Raw genomic sequence first — 20,139 nt, 5'->3', positions numbered from 1 at the left:
AGTGCTGGGATTAAAGACGTGCACGACTCTGCTCAGCTTTGATTGTAGCAACTTCATAAAGATACCGGCTGAGGCAGATCTCTGTATGAGTTCAAAGCCAGCAATCTACATAGCAAGTTCCAGGCCAGCCAGGGCTATAGAAGGGGACTCTGCCTCAAGAAGCAAACAGCAACTGCAAAGCTGCCGATTTGCTGGCTCCGTGACATAAGAACCTTCCCAAGTATGAACCGCACTGTTGGGAAATTCAGACTGCCGTAGGTCCGTATTCTGAAATCTGGCTAACATTACACCACTAGACTATAGGGATGAAACTGCATCAGAATGTGCAGTATTCAGAGACGTGGAAATGTAATCAAAACCGGAATCTGCAGGGGACATAAACACAGGTTCCAAGCAGCACACCAGGTACTAGGAAGGATTTCACAAGGGCTGGACTGAGATTCAGAACTGGACTCCTTTTGAAGAATTTCCCAGGGGTGTGGCCACCAGCATAGGCAACTGGGTCTGAGAGCACCTCCCACTGACCAGACCTGCTTCTATAATCAAGGCTCCCAAAGGAAAGCCTGCAGGCAGGAATAGCATTTGCAGCACAGCTCGTGAAGAACCACCCTGACCAGCATTTATGATCCAACATCACAAAGGAACATCCAGGGCTATGATAGGCATCTGGGATCCTGGCAAGTGTTCTGCTGTGAGAGGAGTACTGAGTAGGCTGTAGTACCAAACATCGAGCTAGCAGAGGAGGAGGAAGATGCCTAAACCCTACCACTACCCAGTCCCTCTTGAACATAGCAAACCACTCCCGCTGAAAGAAAAACAACTTTTCTTTTTAATTCAGGGTGTGGGAGTGTGGCATGTTTTCGTGAGTGAGGTGCTTGCTGTATAAGCATGAGAGCCTGTGTTTGGATTTCTAGAACTCTACAAGGGCAGGAATGTAGACTTACCTGCCTCTGAGTCCAGAACTGAGTTATATCTGCCTGAGAGGCTTGGGCTGCTCAGTCTAGCTGAAATGGAGAGCTTTCTGTTCAATAAGAGGACTCTCTTCTCTTCCTCTGTCTCCCCTCTCCTCCCTCTCTCTCAATCTCTCCTCTCTCTCTCAACCACTCTCTCTTCTCCTCTTTCTGTCTTCTCATCTCTCCTTCCTTTCCCCTTTCTTTCTTCTCTTTCCTCTCTCTTTCTCTTTCTACCCCTCTCTCTCCTCCCACCCCTCTCTCTCCTCTTAATATCTCTCCTCTATATTTCCTTTCTGTCTCCCATCTCTCTCATTTCTCCATTCTTCCCCCCTTCTCTTTCTCAATCTCTCATTTTCTCATAAGAAATTAATAAAAAGGTACAAATGGAACATTCAAGGTCTATGGGACAATATGAAAAACCAAATCTGTAAGCCATGGGCATAAGTGGAGAATTATGTCATAGAAAACATTTTCAACAAAATCATAGCAGATAATTGTCCAAATATAGGTTTTTTAAAGATTTATTCATTTATTATATATAAGTACACTGTAGCTGTCTTCAGACACACCAGAAGAGGGCATCGGATCTCTTTACAGATGGTTGTGAGCGCACCATGTGGTTGCTGGGAATTGAACTCAGGATCTCTGGAAGAGTAGTCGGGTACTCTTAACAACTGAGCCATCTCTCCAGCCCCCAAATATAGGTTTTAAGATGGCCATCCAGATACAGAAAGAATATGGGACACCAAAGAAATAAGACCAGAAAATAACATCCCTGGCCCATAGTATAGTTAAACAAAGAAAGTACATAGAAAGCTGCAAGAGAAACCATCAACTCACATATAAAGACAGACCCATCCGGTTTCTTGGCATATGCTTTAAAACCCAAGGGGGCTAAGAGTGCTACATTTCAAGTTCTGCAAGATGACAGGTGCCAGTCACAACTACTTTACCCAGCAAAACTATGTCATAATTTGAGCAGAAAGAGAACATTCCCATAATATAAACAGGCTGAGAAAATCCCTGACAACTAAACAACAAGCTCTAAAGAACACAGAAGCAGCCTTGAAGCTAACAGAAAAGAAGGACATGTTCAATTGAAAAGAAGAAAGAAACTCAGCCGGGTAAGAGTGGCACATGCCTTTAATCCCAGCACCGTGAAGGCAGAGACAGGTGGATCTCTGTGAGTTTGAGGCCAGCCTGGTCTACAGTGTGAGTTCTAGGACAGGTGGGACTACACAGAGAAACCCTGCCTCAAAACAAGAAGGAGAAGGAAGAGGAGGAGGAGGAAGGGGGAGGAGGAGGAGGAGGAGGGGGAGGAGGGGGAGGAGGAGAAAAAAAGAAAGCTCCAACTAAAATATTTCAGGCCCAGATGAATTAATTCTAAATTCTACTATGGTCACATTAACCACAAAACAGAAGAAGAAGGAAGGATACCAAACCTTTTTTATGAAGCTAGTTCTGCTCTGATGCCAAAGTGGATAAAGATATAACAAAGACATTTATACAGTGAACCCAGGGGCAAACATTCTCAATAAAACACTGAGTTCACCTCCACAGGGGAAACGTGAAGATACTGAGATGGGAAATCACACACCAGGAAGCCTTCCGTGCTTCTAGCTTGGAAGAGTTAATATTGTGGAAATGGCTACATTAGAAAGGTTACCTACGGGCTGGAGAGATGGCTCAGTGGTTAAGAGCACTGACTGCTCTTCCAGAGGTCCTGAGTTCAAATCCCAGCAACCACATGGTGGCTCACAACCGTCTGTAATGAGATCTGATGCCCTCTTCTGGCCTGTAGTTGCATACATGCAGGCAGAAAGCTGTATGATGTATACATAATAAATAAATAAATGTTTAAAAAAAAAAAAAAAGAAAGGTTACCTACAGGTTCAATTTAACCCCCTAAACCTTCCAGTGATATTCGTTACAGAACTAACTAGAAAAGACAATCCAAAAAATATATCTGGAACCTCAAAGACCATGAACAGCCAAAGCAAGCCTCAGCAGAGAAAACATTGCTAAAGCTATCGGAGGTTAAACTTCAGAGTCGTGGTGACGAAAACAGCCAGATGACGGCACAGTGACAGACATGTCAACCAGCCAACTAGAATAGAGGACCCAGACACAAACCCTCAAAGCTAGAGCCACCTGCCTTTTGACACACACTTTATAAATACATACTGAAGAAAAGACAGTCTCTTCCACAAATGGGGGGGGGGGGGGGATGGCGCACTAGATACACAGGCTTAGCTCTCACCTTCCACCAAAAAAAAAAAAAAAAGAAAGAAAGAAAGAAAGAAAAAAGAAAGAAAGAAAAAGAAAGAAAAGAAAAGAAAAAAAGAGGCTCAAAGACTTTAATGTAAAACCTGAAGCTCTAAACCGTTGGAAGAAAGAGTGAAGAAAACACCTGGAGATGCAGGCGTAGGAAAAGGCGTTCTCAGTAGATCTTCCAGCCTCAGGAAACCGACCATCAAATGGGAAGTGTGACTTCCTACTTGGGTGAAGAGATGCCTTACAGAAGGAGAGAGAAAACTGCCCATCTGATGAAGGATTAATTCCTGGAATGTACGAAGAATTCAAAAATCTAAACAAGAAACCGAACAACCGAATCAATCCATACACTAAATGAGCAGACAGCTCTCTGAAAATAAAATACAAATGGCCAAAAGTAAAAACAAAAACAGAGGAAAATGTCCAAGTTCACTAGTCATCAGGAAAGTGGACCCTTTGGTGAGGTTCCGCCTTACCCGAGTCAGAATGAGAACCATTAAGAAACAAATAATAAAATGCTAGTGGGGATTTAGACAATAGAGAACCCTTGCTATACGCCCCTGGTGAGAATATAAACAAGTCCAACTCACGTCCTACCTGACTCTGTATGGACGGTCGGTGGTGATGAGGTCCGCGCGTCTGTACCGTCGTGATTGGGGGTGGTAATTAGATTATCTGTTATAAACAGTATTGTGGTTTTAAAATTTCTGTAGAGTTACTAAATCCGGCTCTTCCTCTGAGAAGACTGTTCTCCATCCTTTTTATGTCTTACTAACTCGGAACCTTATATCCAACTCTAATGGGCTCTGCGGTGACGGCTGGCTCCACAGCTGTCCAGATCACTGCAGTTCTGAGCCACGGACCTGAAGCAAAGGGTCACTGTGCTTGCTTTCCATGATGCAGCCACAAGAGGGGGCTCTGTGTCAGCTCTGCGGGAATTGCGGTAGCTGTATAGCCTCGCCAGGTAAATAATCCGTGATGTCATGAACCCAATTTAAAAAGATCAAGAGGCAGGCAAAAGTGCAAGAAAAACACGGTTTGGACAGAAAAGCATTATGAAAACTGACCGAGAAATGACACAGACTTTACAATTAGCAGGTTAGAATTAGGAGACAAGGTCATTACAACAGTCATTATATGCTCTATATTGAAGAAGAGAAAGGACTACAGCTGAATATATGGAAGACGGTTTTCAAAATAAATCAAGGGCTAAGGATGTCGGTCAGCTTTGTGCAGAAGCCTGCGAGTGGAGTTTCAAGCATGAGGAGCAGAAAAAGAGAAGTAGGGAGGGGAAAGGGGAGGGAGGAGGAAAAGGAGGAGGAGGAGAATGGAGGAGGGGGAAGGAAGAGGAGGGAGGAAGAGGGAGAAGGAGGAGAGGGAAGGAAAGGAGAGAAAAGAAGGAGGAGATAGGAGAGGGAGGGGAAGAAGGGGGGAGAAGGAAGAAAGGAAGGTGAGGAGGAAATAATCTTGCATTGGCCCATGCAGAATGCGTGTACATGCATGATGTATGTATATACATGACATATGTACAGGACTACTCCTGTAGTCTTGGCTACTCAGGAGGCCAAAGCAGGAATATCAGGAGTTTATACCCATATTGGATAACAAGAGGGGGTTGGGAATTTGGCTCAGTGGTAGAGCGCTTGCCTAGGAGGCGCAAGGCCCTGGGTTCGGTCCCCAGCTCCAAAAAAAAAAAAGAATGGCCATGGTAGGATAACAAGAGTCCATCTTTAAATGAATGAATGAATGAATCAACTGCCTAAATTGAACTTTCGAGACTAAACCCACAATGTCGAAAAGAAAAAAATACACTACAATCATGAAGATACAATGAATGAGATAAACAGAGTAGAAACTGAAGGGACGAAATGATGGACTTGAAAAGAGAGGAACGTGAAGCTCACAGATTGAAACACAGAAAAATGCTGAGAACAAATAGTGTTAGCACACTGGGAACAACTTCAGTAACTCTAACATATGGAGAACTAAAAATGCTTCTAAATGTTAAAAACAAAAAAATAAAGTGGGGCTAGGGAGATGGTCCAGTGGTTAAGAGCATTGACTGCTCTTCTAGAGGTCCTGAGTTCAAATCCCAGCAGCCACATGGTGGCTCACAACCATCTGCAATGGGATCTGATGCCCTCTTTTGGTGTGTCTGAAGACAGCTACAGTGTATGTATATATAATATATAAATAAATCTTTTTTAAAAATAAAGAGAAAAAGACCTCTAAACTGTCAGACCATGAAAATATTTAATCGGTTTATTGAAGGGAAAACAAAACAAAAAACCTCTACATAGCACCAACTTGTAAATCTTTGTGAGTTCTTTAGATGCAATCAATCTAGCAAGCTGCTTCTAGGTTTTGCTATGTATCCCTTGGCTGGCCTTGAACTTGCCATCTCCCGCCCTATTCTCCTGAGAGTCCGAGTTACAGGTTTGAGCCACCAGACTCCACCAGTATTTTTTTAATCATGTAAAATTAGTCCCTACACAGAGGTGTTCCTTCCAAAAATGTAAGGGTCATCCCAGAATGGGAATTCTGGGATATAAATATAAATTGTTACACCCCCCAAATTAAGAAAACTCATCTAACTTTATGATTGCAATTTTTCTTCATGTGTCTTCCAATAAAAACGCTAAAACAAGAACAGCGACTCCTGAGAAGAGATTGGAAATGTTGACCAGACAGAATGCTGCTTGCAAGCATGATAGAACATCAGAGTCTGGATTTACCTTTCCCACTTTCAAAACTAAAAGCCGAGCAAGGTAAATGGCACTGGGCCACGCCAATGCAGAACAGTGATCACTGAGAGGAAGAAACAAATGACCTGGACAACACCAGAGCCAACTCACTGCCTGGAGAACTTCCAGCGGACTGCCATTAAAAAAAAAAAAAAAAAAAGGAATCAAATGTAGCCAAACAGACTCCCCAAAGGCAAAGTTCAGGCTCCAGCAGAGCAAGGGAAGTAAGCCAAGTATCAAAGGAGAGAAGTCTCTTGGGACCGCAGGAAGGTCCCCCCACCCCCAGCCCTTGGCTGAGCACTGTGATGTGCACCAAGAAGCCACAAACCTGAAGGGAACCGGGAAGGGATGGGCAAAGCTGTCTCAGTTCACACAGGGCCAGAAACAGGATTCTCACAAGCTAAACTGCCAGACTCTCCTGTCCAGTGGTTCTTGGCAAACCTCCATCTCCAAAAATATTTACACTATGATTCCTAACAGTAGCAAAACAACAGTTACAAAGTACCAATGAAAATAATTCTATGGTTGGGGGTGGACACAAAATGAGGAACCGTTTTAAAATGAGGAATGTTTTAAAGCATTAGGAAGGTTGGGAAACATTGTTCTGTGTGTGTGAGGTGTTGGTGCAGTCCTCCAAGCGTGTCCCCTCCACATGGCTAAGTTAGCCCTTGAGGATAAGTTGCCTCAGATCTACCCTATTCAGGGATAAAAGCAAGCCTCAAAAATCCCAGACTGCAGCCATCGGACGGCAGGTGCATTCCCATTCTCCCAGAATATCAGGGTGTCACGTAGCTGCACCCCCCACAAACCCCTATAGAGAGGTTTTGAGACAGACCAAGTCACATAGAGCAGTACCCCAAGCCCCTCCTCCACAGGTTACATAGGCCGAAGACAAAACCCCAAACCCCTCTTCCACAGGTGAGGATGTGACCACAGGTCTCGTAGGCTCAAGACAGATCAGTCATAGAAACAGGACCACGCCCCCGAATATGTAGATGAGGTCTTCCCAGGCTCTCAGGCCAAATCAATAGGAAGTACCTGCTGTCAGACACCGACCCATCCAAAAAGCTGTTTAACTGTCATGTTCAGAATTAAAGGTGTGAAGGAATCATTCCACCGTCTGAGAGCTTCTGTCATAAGAGCTGTAACACCGCCGCTTGGGGAAGAGATCTGCTCTGCCCAAAATCGCCGCCAGAAGCTCCCCTGCACCCCTCGCCCCCCCCCCCCCCAGCAATCCAAGCAGCAGCGGCGCAAGAGATTGGCAGCTGGGGGCGACAAAAGCTGTCCCCGTCCCGGCCCTGGTTCTTTCTCCACCTCACCTGAACCCACACACCTAACTGGGCCAGAGGTCACCGTGAAGAGCCCCACCCATCCCCATCGCCAGAGTCCTACAGGAGAGGTGCTGTGGAAGAGCGTGACTTCCACAAGATGTTTGAAAAATTCTCGAGATGTAACAAAAGACTCAGACAGTTCCTAAAACCATCTTTTACATGAAGGAAAAAGGGGTCTCTTCAGCTTTGATGTGTATTTTCTTACCTCGTGGCTCTTAAGCCCCACAGAGTTGGGAAAGCCTTCTTAGCTGATCCTACTTAAAAAATATTATTATTATTATTATTATTATTATTATTGTTGTTGTTGTTGTTGTTGTTATTATTATTATTATTATTAATTTGTGCATTTGTGTACTTGCTTGTGTGGGTTTATGAGTGCATAAGTTTGTGGATCCAGAAGAAGGCATCACACTCCCTAGAACTGGAGTTACAGACCAGTAACTGCTGGTAACTGGACCCACATCCTCCACAAGAACAGTAAGCACTCAGCCTCTGAGCCACCTCTCCAACCCCTGAGATTTTCCTACACTTTCCCTACTTAACAATGACCATTGGTTGGTTTAGATGGTATGCTTAGCTACTGAGTCATCTCTCCGGCCCTGAGAAAGACAGTTAAATGGTGGACTGGGAAAATGGCTGGGCCACTGATGCTTGCCAGGCAAGCAAGAGGACGAGTTTGATCCAGCTCCTGCCTAAGAAAGCCAGGTGTGCACACTTGTAGAGCCAGCAATGGGAAGCTGGATCCAGACTGATGACTTGGGCTTGCTATCCATCTTAGCCTGCTCTGGACTGAGGTCCAGCACCTAAGGTTGACCTCTGGTCTAGACAGACAGACACACACACACACACACACACACACACACACACACACGTACCCTCACACACATGTATACATGCATACATGCATGCATACATACATATATTCACATATACATACATATATATAATACATACGTGCATACATACACAAAAGAGATAGAAATGAAGGTAGGGAGGGAAGAAAAGAGGAAGGACACAAGGGATGGAGGGAGGGGTGAAGGAAGGACAAATGAACGATGAGGCAGTAGAACAGGTCATAGAGTGAAATGCTCGCCTAGAAAGCATGAGGACCTGAGTTCACATCCCAGAATTCAAATTTAAAAAAAAAATTTAGATACAGTGACACACGCTCATCATACAGATGCTGGGAAATAGAGAGAGACAGATCCCTAGGATTCACTGGTCCTGCCCTACTAGGTGAGCTCTAGGTCAGTAAAAGACCTTGCCTTTAAAAAAAAAAAGAGAGAGAAAAGAAAAAGAAGAGTGGACAACACACAAGGAACACCTCCACATGCATGCATACACAGATGCAAGCGTGCCAACTGCACATAAACATGTGTAAGTACATACGGTCAGATGCAAGAGAGGGTTGGGCATGGTGGCACATTCCTTTAATCCCTGCACTCAGGAGGCAGAGGCCAGCTTGGTCTACAGAGTGAACTCCAGGACAGCCAGGGCTACCAGAGAAACCAAAAAAAAAAAAAAAAAAAAAAGTTCTAGTTTTTCAAATTCATTGAAAGTTGTTAATCAGAATGTATTAGACTAGGTTCTTGAGAGAAGCAAAATTAATGTTTTATATTACTGGTATACATATAGCATAAATACATTTATAATAAGCACATTATGTGTGGAGACCTGGGTATGGGGACTCAGGCCTGCCATCCTAGTCCTTGGGAGGCTGAGAGAGAAGGTGGAATTGGGCTATGTAACTATCTCAGGAATACATGCCCGAAACACTGACTTAACAATAGGTAAATAAGTGATTGAAAATGTGTGGAGAAGCAGAGAGAGAGATTTATCAGTCCGAGAAACTGATTTAGGCAGTCATAGAGTGGGAAGCACCATGACCTGCCATCTGCAAGCTAAAAATCCAGAAAAAGCGGGGCGTCTAATCTTGTCTGAGAGTCTGAGAGCCAGGGGAACCCATGGCAGAAGTCCTAATCTGAAAGGAAGGGGGGACAGAATGCCTCCTTCCTCTCACCTTTGTCCTATCCAAGTGCTTGCTCAACAGACTAAATGATGGACACTTTCATAAAGGTTTTACAGAGTCCACCGGTCCGGTTGCTAATCTCACCAGGAAGCGCTCACACCCAGAATGTTTCATGTTTAATTTAGCCTAGTCATGTCCACAGATAACGCCTCACAGGGCTGGGCAGAGGGCTCAATGGATCCCGCTGCCTAGACCTGAAGCCTGGAACTCTGATCACCAGAGCCCATATCAAAGCCAGGCACAGAGCTGTGTGCCTGTAATCCCAGGGCTGGGGTGGGGTGGGGGTGTTGGAGAGGCAGAGACAGGCAGATCCCCCCGAGACTGCTGGTCAACTAGCCTGGCTGAGTCCAGATTCAGTGAGAGATCTTGTGTCAAAAAAATAAGGGGAAGCAATGAAGGAAACTTCCGGACATTGACCTCTGGACCCCGTGTACATGCTGAGGGTGACTCACCTGCACATGTGTGCACACACACACACTGGGCACTGGGGCACACATGAATTAACCATCACAAACCCACTCGTTATCTTGGCATCTGTCAAAACATGCTGACAGCAAGCATAGAGTCCAAGAAAGGGAATAATGACCTTGGAACTCTACCCAACCTGCTACAGGTTGTGCTAACCTCTTCACTAGAATAAAGAAGCGAGCACTGGAACTTCAGTCCTTCTATCCTCCAGATTGGGAGCCCTGGGGATGTTCTTAAATTCCTCGGAGCCCATCATTTCCATGGTGGCCAGAGGGAGGGGGCCCCTGCCAGACAAGTTACACTTCCCCATGTTAAGACTTCTGTCTTGAGAGATTTGAGTAGGTTGGACCTTGTGTAAAAACTCTGAAAGTCTGCTCTGGGTCTAGAGATGTGTTCTGCTTGTCTGCGGAAAATGTCTTGACATGACAAAAATTACTGCTCAGGCTCTTGTGTCAGAAGTTGTAGCTCTGTTGGATACCGGACAGACAACAGGACATAAACATAACCAACAGGAGCAAATTGATAAAGAAAGCTAGTTGAATACTAATTTCGATTTAGGGTTAGTTTACAAGAGTTTGGTTGTAAATTCTTTAGAGAAGGCCAAAATGGAGGTGGCAAAAGCCTTAGACTTCTCTTGATCAGAGCATCACAGAAAGCTTAGCAGTTAGCAAAACAGTCTCCTTATCTTTGCCTAGAGATTCTGGTCTTGAGGGCTGGAGGAACGGCTCAGTGGTTCAGAGCACTGGCTCTTTTCCCAAGGTCACAGGTTCTGATCCTAGAACTCACCTGATGGTCCACAACCATCCAATTCCAGGGATCCAATGCCTTACTCTGACCTGTGAAGACACACAGTGGTACACAGATATACAAGCAGGCAAAACACCCATACACATTAAATAATAAGTAAGAATACATGATAAATAAATAAGTAAATATAAATAAATATTCTGGTCATGAGACAATTAGGGTCAATATGAACACCCACCAGAAGAAGGTTTGCATTGCCGATAATTTCTGTTTGGAGAGCACAGCTTGGTAATGTGTTCTTCTAAGCTTTGTAGTCTAGAAGGCTCAATGAACATAAATGCATTCGGTATCCAAAGAAGTCAGCAGCAATTAACACAGAGAACTAATTCTACTTTATTTTGCTCTTGCAGAAAAATGTAGAATTTTTGGCTTCTTAAAATAACAAGTCTACAACAGCAGCAAAAATAAAAACATTAGGTCTCTTTTATACTCTGTGTGTATGTGTGTGTGTGTGTGTGTGTGTGTGTGTGTGTGTGTGTGTGTGTGTGCATTAGTACCATGATGTGGAAGTCAGAGGACAGCTTGCAGAAGAAGTCAGTTCTCACCTTCCAACATGTGGATCCCATAGGTCGTACTATGCAGCTTGGTAGTAGGCACGTCCATCTGAAAGACCCCCGGAGTGGGGAGACCCTCACTCAAGTCTCGGGATGACTCGACCCCCCAAGAACTCACACAAGACCGTCCTTGTTGTAATCACATGAGGTTTATCGATAGCAACCAGTGCACTGGGGTCGAGACTTGTATCCCACGCAGGGGCAGTGGAGTTCAACCCTGAGAGGCTGGGAGAAGAGGTATTTAAAGGGAGAAACCACAACCCGAGGGGGAGGGATGGCGACATTGGAAAGTGTGTAGAATAACAGTGAAAAATCACAAGGAAAAACTCTCTGTTTTTTAAGATTGTTTCCTAGGAGAAGCTGTCTCCTACTTCTCAGATTGTTTAACTCCATAGTCCGCTAGTTCCTAGGAGAAGTTGCTTCCTGCTTCTCAAGATTGTTCTCTAAGATTTATGGTCAGCTAGTTTCTAGGAGAAAGCTGTTGAACTGGCCAATGTAATTACCCATTCTATAGCCCTAGGAGAGGCTTCTTGGAACATACAATTCTGGGGGCCTAACCTGTTTTTTGTTTTGTTTTTTTTGTTTGTTTGTTTGTTTTTTTTATTCTGCTCTAAACTTTGTGTCTAGGGGGGCAACTTTAAAACTTTTACCTTTCACATCCACTGAGTCATCTGACTGCCCCCGAACTTTAGACCGGTGATAGCAACTTCGAATAGATTCATTTTATGATGCACAAAGTGTATCTCACACATACAATAACAAAACGCTTGGTCAAAGCAAACAGATGTAGACCTGGGCTTTAGATACCAAGACTGCTCTGTGACTTTGTGTCTCTGTCTCTCTCTGTCTCTCTCTTGTTCTTCCTCCTCCCCTGCCCCTCCCACCTCTCTCCCTGAAACAGGTCACTCCAAACCCACCTACAGTCACAACACATCCCTCCAGTAATTGGCTACAGCCGAGTTTTTTTCTTTTGAAAAAGAAAAAAACAAAACAAAACAACAACAACAACAGCAGGTTTTTCTTTTGAAAGATACTGATAAAAATAGCGAAGATGTGAAAAAAATGAAATAGCCACTCTATGTTGAAAGTCTAGATGTAATATTGTATGAAAAAGAATACTTCTGGTAACTTTGCATATATTCAACTTACACACTCTGGCCCCGCCAACGTTTTCATAATATACAAATAAAATGTAAATATATAGCTCTGTCCATTTCCAGTGAACGACAGACATAAGTATTGAATATACTAGATCACCTTAAAGTAATGATTGTTTATAAAACTGTCCTTACAGTGTTTTGACGTAAACACACCTCAATAGGCCTTGACTTTGTTAAGTCAAGTTTCCTAAGTAGTTAAAAACCTGACGAAATCAGCAGGAAACACAAGGAACTCGCTTCACATAAAACCTGGAAGCTAGTTATGTGTGTGCCCTTGATCTCAGCACTTGGGAGCCAGAAGCAGGCAGATCTCAATGAGGTCAAGGTCAGGCCACCCAGGGCAACAGAGTAAGACCCTCATGTCAAAGAAAGCAAAAAGCAGAAAATCTGTCTTCTAAGCCAATTCCTTGAACAATATCTTAAGGGAAAACTGTTGTTTCAGACGCAGAGAACTCATTTCTAATTTCACAGTGATCTGTAGTCGTGACCTTAGAAACTCTTCTACAGAAATTCACACTTAGAGCACTTCCCATAAATTTCTAAAAATAATGTCCTAGTTGTTTTTCTGATGCTGCAATAAATGACAAAATAAGCCAAAAGCAACCAGAGGGAGAAGACAGCTACTTCATCTTATAGGTTTCCAGGAGAGAAGCTGTTGCTATTTTTCTGCTAAACGGACAGACACAGTGTTGACCCGGCTGCTAATGATGCATTAATGCGTCTCTGAGCCCTCCACAGAGAAGCTTCTTTTTGTTCTCAAAGGTGACAACACTGCCCTAGCCTGTGAGGGTTCAGAGGAGACCTGGAAGGGGGCAAAAGAATGGGGGACAGGAGTCTCGAAGGAGAGCAAGTCTGTGGTCTGATCGAGCTCTCAAATTTTATTTAAAAACAGCAGCTTATAAAGACAAGCAGGCAGGATGGTCACCCAGGACCCAGGACCCAGGACCAATTTCACTACCGTCACCACCCTCCCTATATCCCTGAACTGTAAACTGCAGGTATAAACTGATAAACTGCAGGTATAAACTGATAAGAACACAGAAGGCTGGAGATAGAAGCTGTAAAAGTGATAAGAACGGACAACTGGCTAGGTGTCCCAGAGGGTGTAAGTGGGCTTGACATTCCTGAGAAGAGGGTGTGTAAGTGGGCTTGGCTCCTGGCACAACACCCAGTTAGTCAAGGTTCAGAGATTAAGATACTGCAGTGTGCTCAGCCCTAAACGGGACATCCCTAAACGGGACAGAGGGGTCATTGCCAAAGACTGTTAAGGGACAGATATGGCAGTCTTCCCTGTCAAACTGCGTAAAACTTGTTTATGACCAGAAATCCAGATCTTCTTATCTTCCTTACGACTTTTGTGTAAATGTGTCAATCCACCCACCAAGGTAAACCTGATAAAACCTTGTTCACTCAGAGGCTCGCTGCCTTCTCTGAAGGGAGCTTCCGTGAACCACTCCTTCCCACACACCATTATTTTCATGGGCTATTTTCTTTAAGTCTAGCCAATTTTGGAAAGACTGTGAGATCAGATCCCAGCCTATAGAGAAAAGACAGTTTCCACCCACACTAGCTTAATACCGAAGAGCATTTCTTGCCCCGCCCCCCACGTGCTTGCTCTTTAGAGCTCTGACGTACAGTGCATCTCTTGGTCAGAGTAAGTAAAGCTTTGCCGTGTCAGGACACTTCAGTTGGAGTGACACTTTTGGGGGGCAGGGACCCAAACGTTTTTTAGTAAGCATTAACTTTTAAATTAGCATTCTCTCATACTTTACATCCCTACCTCCCTACATTTCTCCCAGTTCCTACCCCACCTCTCTCCCAGTTCCACTCCTCTATTTCCCTTTAGAAAAGAGTTGGTCTTATCAACTGAACACTGTGTAAGAAGTTACAATAAAACTAGGCATAAACCTTCACGTCGAGGCTGGATGGACGAGGCAACCCAGTAGGAGGAAAGGGGTCCCATTGGCAGATAAGACAGTCAGACACCCCCACTCCCACTGTTAGGAGTTCCACAAGAACGCCCAGCTATATAAACATAATATATAGGCAGAGGACTTAGCTCAGACCCATACAGGGTCTGAGGTTGTCTCTTAAGTTTCTGTGAGCCCCTAAGGGTCCTGTTTAATTAATTCTGTGGGCTATGTTCTCACCGTGTCCTGGACCCCTCTGCCTCCTACAATCCTTCCTGTCCCTCTTCTGTGGGCTCGCCTGGCTCTGCCTCATCGGAATTTATTCCTAACACAGGAAACAATGTTTCCAGATGTAACCCGGCAGTTGCACATGTGAATTCACAGCAGTTTTCACAGTATGTGCAAGCTGAAGCCAGCCTCTCAGGACGGAGAGGGGAGATGAGCGCAAAGCCCGATCCTTGGCTGTGGGGCCATTGGCAACAGACAGCTGCTGGGACAGGGAGAGTCCGACTATTTTAAAGGGTGAGGCCACCAAACTCCAGTGGACAGCCACACACCCAAGAGTACAGGGGTAGAACAAATTGCCCTTAATGGACTTTTTATTTTTTTACACTCCAGATTTTATTCCCTTCCCGGTCCACTCCCCAGGGTTCCACATCCCATACCTCCTCCCTACGCCCCCCACCTCCCTCCTGCCCCCCTACCCCTCCCTATCTCCCCTATCCCCACTCCCTTGCCCCCCCACACACAAGGATGACCCCACCCCACCCACCCCACAAGACCTCTAAACTCCCTGGCGTCTCCAGTCTCTTGAGGATTAGGTGCATCTTCTCTGACTGAATCCAGACCCAGGAATCCTCTGCTATATATGTGTTGGGGGCCTCATCTCAGCTGGTGTATGCTGCCTGGCTGGTGATCCAGTGTCTGAGAGATCTCAGGGGTCCAGGTTAATTGAGACTGCTGGTCCTCTTACAGGGACACCCTCCTTAGCTTCCTCCAGCTTTTCCTTAATTCAACCAGAGGGGTCAGCAGCTTCTGTTCCTTGCTTGGGTGCACAGATCTGCATCTGACTCTTTCAGCTGCTTGTTGGGTCTTTTGGAGGGCAGTCATGGTAGGTCCCTTTCTCTGAGCTCCCCATAACCTCAGTAACAGTGTCAGGTCTTGGGGCCTCCCCTTGAGCTAGAACTCACTTTGGACCTTCTTTTCCTTAGGCTCTTCTCCATTTCCATCCCTGCATTTCTTTCAGACAGGAAGGATTTTGGGTCATATCTTTGGCTGTGGGGTAGCAACCCCATCCCTCACTTGATGCCCTGTCTTTCTGCTGGAGGTGGATTCAACAAGTTCCCTCTCCCCACTGTAGGGCCTTTAATCTAGGGTCCCTCTCTTTGAGTCCTGATATTCTCTCACTCCCCAGGTCTCTGGTACATTCTAGAAGCCATCTCCTTCTTAATAGACTTTTAAAAAGAGAAAGAAGACACAAAGTTGAATGTGTAGAAGTGGGGAGGGGGGTAGATCAGGGAGGAGGTGGATGTAATCAAAATATGTTGTACAAAATTATCCAAGAACTAATAAATACGTGGGGAAATAAGCTTCTTGTCTCCTGTCACTTGGCCAAGAGCTATACTCAGCAGGAGATGAGAGGGCAGGATCAGATTTGGGTCTCAGGTGTGTGGTTTCTAGAACAGGGGAGGGGGTGGTGACAGAAGGGATTTTTGTAGGCTACATAAGCAATTTGGAAGTCTAGATTAAACACAGGTTTTATTTTTATGTAAATAGGGTTGAGTCAGGCACTCAAAGAAATGGGAAGCTTTACATCCTAGTTTGACTACTGTAGAATGGAAAACATTACACTGGCCACAAATCAGCAATGGCATTGTGCCTGAGGCAGCTTGACATTTCTGAGGAATCGAGTATTTGTGGGTAGAGGCAGGGTAGGGAAAGAAATGGCTGGAGGAAAAAAAAAAAAACAGAGATGCCTATTTGACTTAGCAAAGCAGACATGGCCTCCCGGTTCTCCCAGCATCCCTCAGTTCCTAGCTGTTACAGGGTATGGCTGGCATACCCATCCCCCTATCCTGAACTTTCCAGACCAGGGGTTGGGCTGCCCTTCCCCCAGAGGCTCTTTCCTATATAATCTAGACCTTTTGGTTACCTGCGCTCTCCCCTCTTTTGCTGTTTTATACTTTTGGCCTACTGGCTGCTGTACTTGGTTCCCCTCTCTCCCTTCCCCTCCCCCTCTCCCAACATCGCTCAGGTTCATGACCGATCACTCTGGGTTCTCCCAGATTAAGTCCGCCCCTGACTGTGCTCTCCCACATATGTACAATACAGTTTCTCCTCCACCATACAATACCTAGGAGCAGTCATGTCCTCTCCTCTCCTCTCCTCACCTCTCCTCTCCTCTCTTCTCCTCTCCTCTCCTTTCCTCTTCTCTCTTCTCCTCTCCTTATTTCTTTCTTTCATTCGGTGACCGGCTACTGGAGCCCCTGGAGCAGGCAGCCCTAGAGGCAGATCCAGGCAGAGTAAAGGGTGAAGGAGAGGCCTCCTGGTAAATGTTAGTGTTAGGCCAGGAAGGAAAGGAGTGGAAAGCATGGAGCAGTGGGAAGATTTGACAGAGAATCTCTCAGAGGGAAGAGGTCAAAAGGAAAAGAGCAAGACTTTGAATAAGACCCTAAAGGAAAAGCTGGAATTCTTGTTACCAGGTCTAGGAAGCTGTCTGGCTTGGAAGGAAAGAGGTGCTGGCTGGAGAGAGCTAGATTCTCCTTAAGCTGTTAGGGGAAGACAGTTGGCTAGAAAGGTAGACAGTTCGAGGCATCGAACTCGTTCTCGTGTCTCACTTGGGGAGGTCTCCTGTAGTTAAGACTCACTTAAGACAGCAGCAGTTGCTGTCCAGCCAGCTAGAGAAAGTTTATTTAGTGCAGTGCATTCTTAGTTCCAGGATTTGAAAAGTAGCACACCGTTGGCAGAGAGGACAGCAGTTTTAACAGCAAGAGAAAGAACGCGAGCACAGCAGCTTAGGACAAAGGTCAGATCTGAGAAGAGGGAGATAAAGTTCAGGAGACTGGATAGATGGTTTTTGTAGAGAAGGAGAAAAGGTGGGGTATCAAGAACAGAGGGGAAGGACAGCGGGGGCCAAGTCAGCCGGAAGCCCGGATGTAGGGAACCTCTGGCCGAAACATTGAAAGTCTCGGACTTGTAAGTTGAACATGCTGCTCTCAGATCAAAAACCAACAAACATGGCCGTTACAGAGGACGCAGCACACAATCAGACCGTGTTGCAGTAGAACACAAGGTGTTTGGGCTTAACCGAATGTCCCACCCGGCCATTCGGTAGAGTGAGAAAGGAAATTTTCAAATGGACAGGCTGTTTGAGAAAGGGGTATCCCCTTAGGTACAACCTGTGGGTAGTGATCACTTTAGGGATCAAAATTCCCCTTTCACAGGGGTTGCCTTAGACCATCGTAAAACTCAGATATTTATAACATAATTCATAACAGTAGCAAAATAACTTAATGAAGTAGAAAAAAAAAAAAAAAAATCCACGGTTAAGGGTCACCACTACATGAGGAACCCATGTACTAATGGGCGATAGCACTAGGGAGGCAGAGAACCAACCACTGCCGTAGATAAAGACAGGCAGCATCCACAGATCCTTTGAATGGACATCACTAGTGCCACCTGCAGAGGACTCCGTACCCAGTGCCAGGGCTTCTGGGAAGTTTGCTTGGGGGACGGTTAGAAAGAGGTTTTGTCAACTGGTGGTGGTTAAATAATCCTGGTAAGAGTTTCCCAAGGAAGGGGTACAATCATGTGGTCAACAGGAAGGACAAAAGAGCAGAGGGACACAACCCTGAAGAGCCCATACTCAACTCCCTGTGCAGACCACCAGTGTCAAAGCAGTGAGAAAACTGGAAGGTGGTGAGGAGCTCAGTGGCGGCAGAGGACAGCTGCGAGAACCAAAGCCTGCCTGCCATTGGCTTACAGGCTGGGGTCCAACAGGACACACAAAATTGGGGAAAGAGACTTACGTGTGTGTGTGTGTGTGTGTGTGTGTGTGTGTGTGTGTGTGTGTGTGGTGTGTCTATGTCTATGTATCTGTGTGTCTCTCTGTGTGGTATGTGAGTGTCTGTGTGTCTCTGTGCAGTGTGTGTATGTGTCTGTCTCTCCGCGTGTGTGTGTGTGGTGTGTGTCTATGTATCTGTGTGTCTCTGTGTGTGGTATGTGAGTGTCTGTGTGTCTTTGTGCAGTGTGTGTGTGTGTCTGTGTCTGTCTGTCTATCTCTTTCTCTCTCTGTGTGTGTTCGTGTGTGTGTGTGGTGTGTGTCTGTTTGTCTGTCTATGTCTGTCTATCTCTTTCTCTGTGTGTGTGTCTCTGAGTGGTGTGTGTGTGTGTGTGTGTGTGTGTGTGTGTTTGGGGACAGGGGGTTGTTGACCACTGAGTCAGCTAAAGACTATCAGCTAATCTAGAGGCATTAATCGTGGCTGGTCATTAGCGCTTGGGAGAGGGACCGGCAATGGAGTAGGTAGGACAAGAATCCAGAGGAACAGGTTGCTTTAGTTCTAGGAACCAGGTAACTTCCAGCTTGGGGGTTGTCACAGTTCAATTAAAATGAAAGAGCTCTACAAGAAAAGGGACAAACTTAACATCTGGATCAGCAGAGCGTGAAGTCACAAAGACAAGCATAAATTCTGTGGGTTACTAGAGGTAATGGGAGGATCTTTGATCGCTGAACTCGTGAATGCTGACAGTGGGAGAAATGGCATCGCATGCTGAATGCCCACTCAGAACCCAAGTAGCAGCCATAGAAAACCTTGCCCTAGACTTTCATGGTGTGGCCACTAATCTGGTCACAGTAGACCCACGTTGGCCTCCCAGATAGCTTGCTAAAGTTGTTGCATGGGTACCGGGATTTAACTAAACAACTTCCTAAAAGTCTCCAAAAGGCCACCAAACCTTCATCTAAAGCCAGCCGCTTCAAGATGGTGGGAAACATGGTAAAACCCAGAGATACCATTAGCTAAAATCCCTTGTAACTCTGTTTTACGTAAAATGAGGTCCTTTATCAAAAAAAAAAAAAAAAAAAAAAAAAAAAAAGCTTCACAGAATACTATAACAATGGGTGAGCATTTTGGAGGTCCACACATGGTAGTTTTGGGGAAAGTATCACATAAGAAAAATCTTTTAAAAAAAAAGCAAAACTATGCTTAGAATAAGAACCAATTCTAGTAGGAAGGAACTCTTTTAAGTTAGCTTCTCAGAAAACTTCAGGAAAGAGATCCCCCAGACCACCCCACAGATGCAGAGTTAGCTACTTGGAGGTTGTGAGCACAAAGAACGGCCTCCTATAATTAACAGTCCTTGAACTGCCCATAAGGCTGAAACAGTAGCAACAGCAGTGACTAACAGCCAATAGGGTTTGCAGCTAACTAACCAGGAATCAAGTATAGATGTGGGAGCGGGGTGGGGTGAAGTGATGCCTCAACCGCACCTAACCATCCCTAACTGAGTAGAAAACCCAGGAACGGTGGGTGATCCATGCCCTGCTTGGGCCAGAGGCGCATGCATACAAAAAACACCAGAGGAGGAAGTTCTGTGGCTCTCTATTCTGGAGACCACTTCTGTGGCTCTCTATTCTGGAGACCACTTCTTCTTTTAGATGTTTGTCTCACCTTTCCTTCCTTCTTGGTAAAGTTTGCTTCTGCTTAGGAGGTCCACAGCTTTAATTTTGACTGACTTGAGATGATAAACTTGGAGCCAATGTCTTATGTGGCTATTCCCTGCCCCGGCGTGTGGGGGTTCGGCGGAGACCTGGGAGGGGGCGGAAGAATGGGGGCCAGGAGGCGCGAAGAAGGAGAACAAGCCTATGGTCTAATCAAGCTCTCAAACTTTAATTAAAAACAGCGGCTTAT

The 20,139-nt window shown here is 45.3% G+C and overlaps 1 protein-coding gene across 4 annotated transcripts in view; it reads right to left on the bottom strand.

Moving 5' to 3' along the window:
* Positions 1-4,544, bottom strand: part of LOC148004012 (uncharacterized) — a 39,710-nt gene extending 35,166 nt beyond the window's left edge. For 2 of the 4 annotated variants that reach the window (XR_015627119.1, XR_015627120.1), the window contains exon 1: positions 3,825-4,097. The gene's annotated coding sequence lies outside the window, so the exon portion shown is untranslated. Of the gene's footprint in view, positions 1-3,824 lie in introns of all 4 variants that reach the window. The other 2 variants (XR_015627118.1, XR_015627117.1) reach the window with 2 other exon arrangements.
* Positions 4,545-20,139: the final 15,595 nt, after the last annotated feature.

This window comes from Rattus norvegicus, chromosome 8 (genome assembly GCF_021556685.1).
Source record: "Rattus norvegicus strain SHRSP/BbbUtx chromosome 8, alternate assembly SHRSP_T2T, whole genome shotgun sequence".
NCBI classification, from domain to species: domain Eukaryota; kingdom Metazoa; phylum Chordata; class Mammalia; order Rodentia; family Muridae; genus Rattus; species Rattus norvegicus.
Note: the sequence above shows the minus strand (reverse complement) of the source record. Positions and strands in the feature narration are given on the sequence as shown.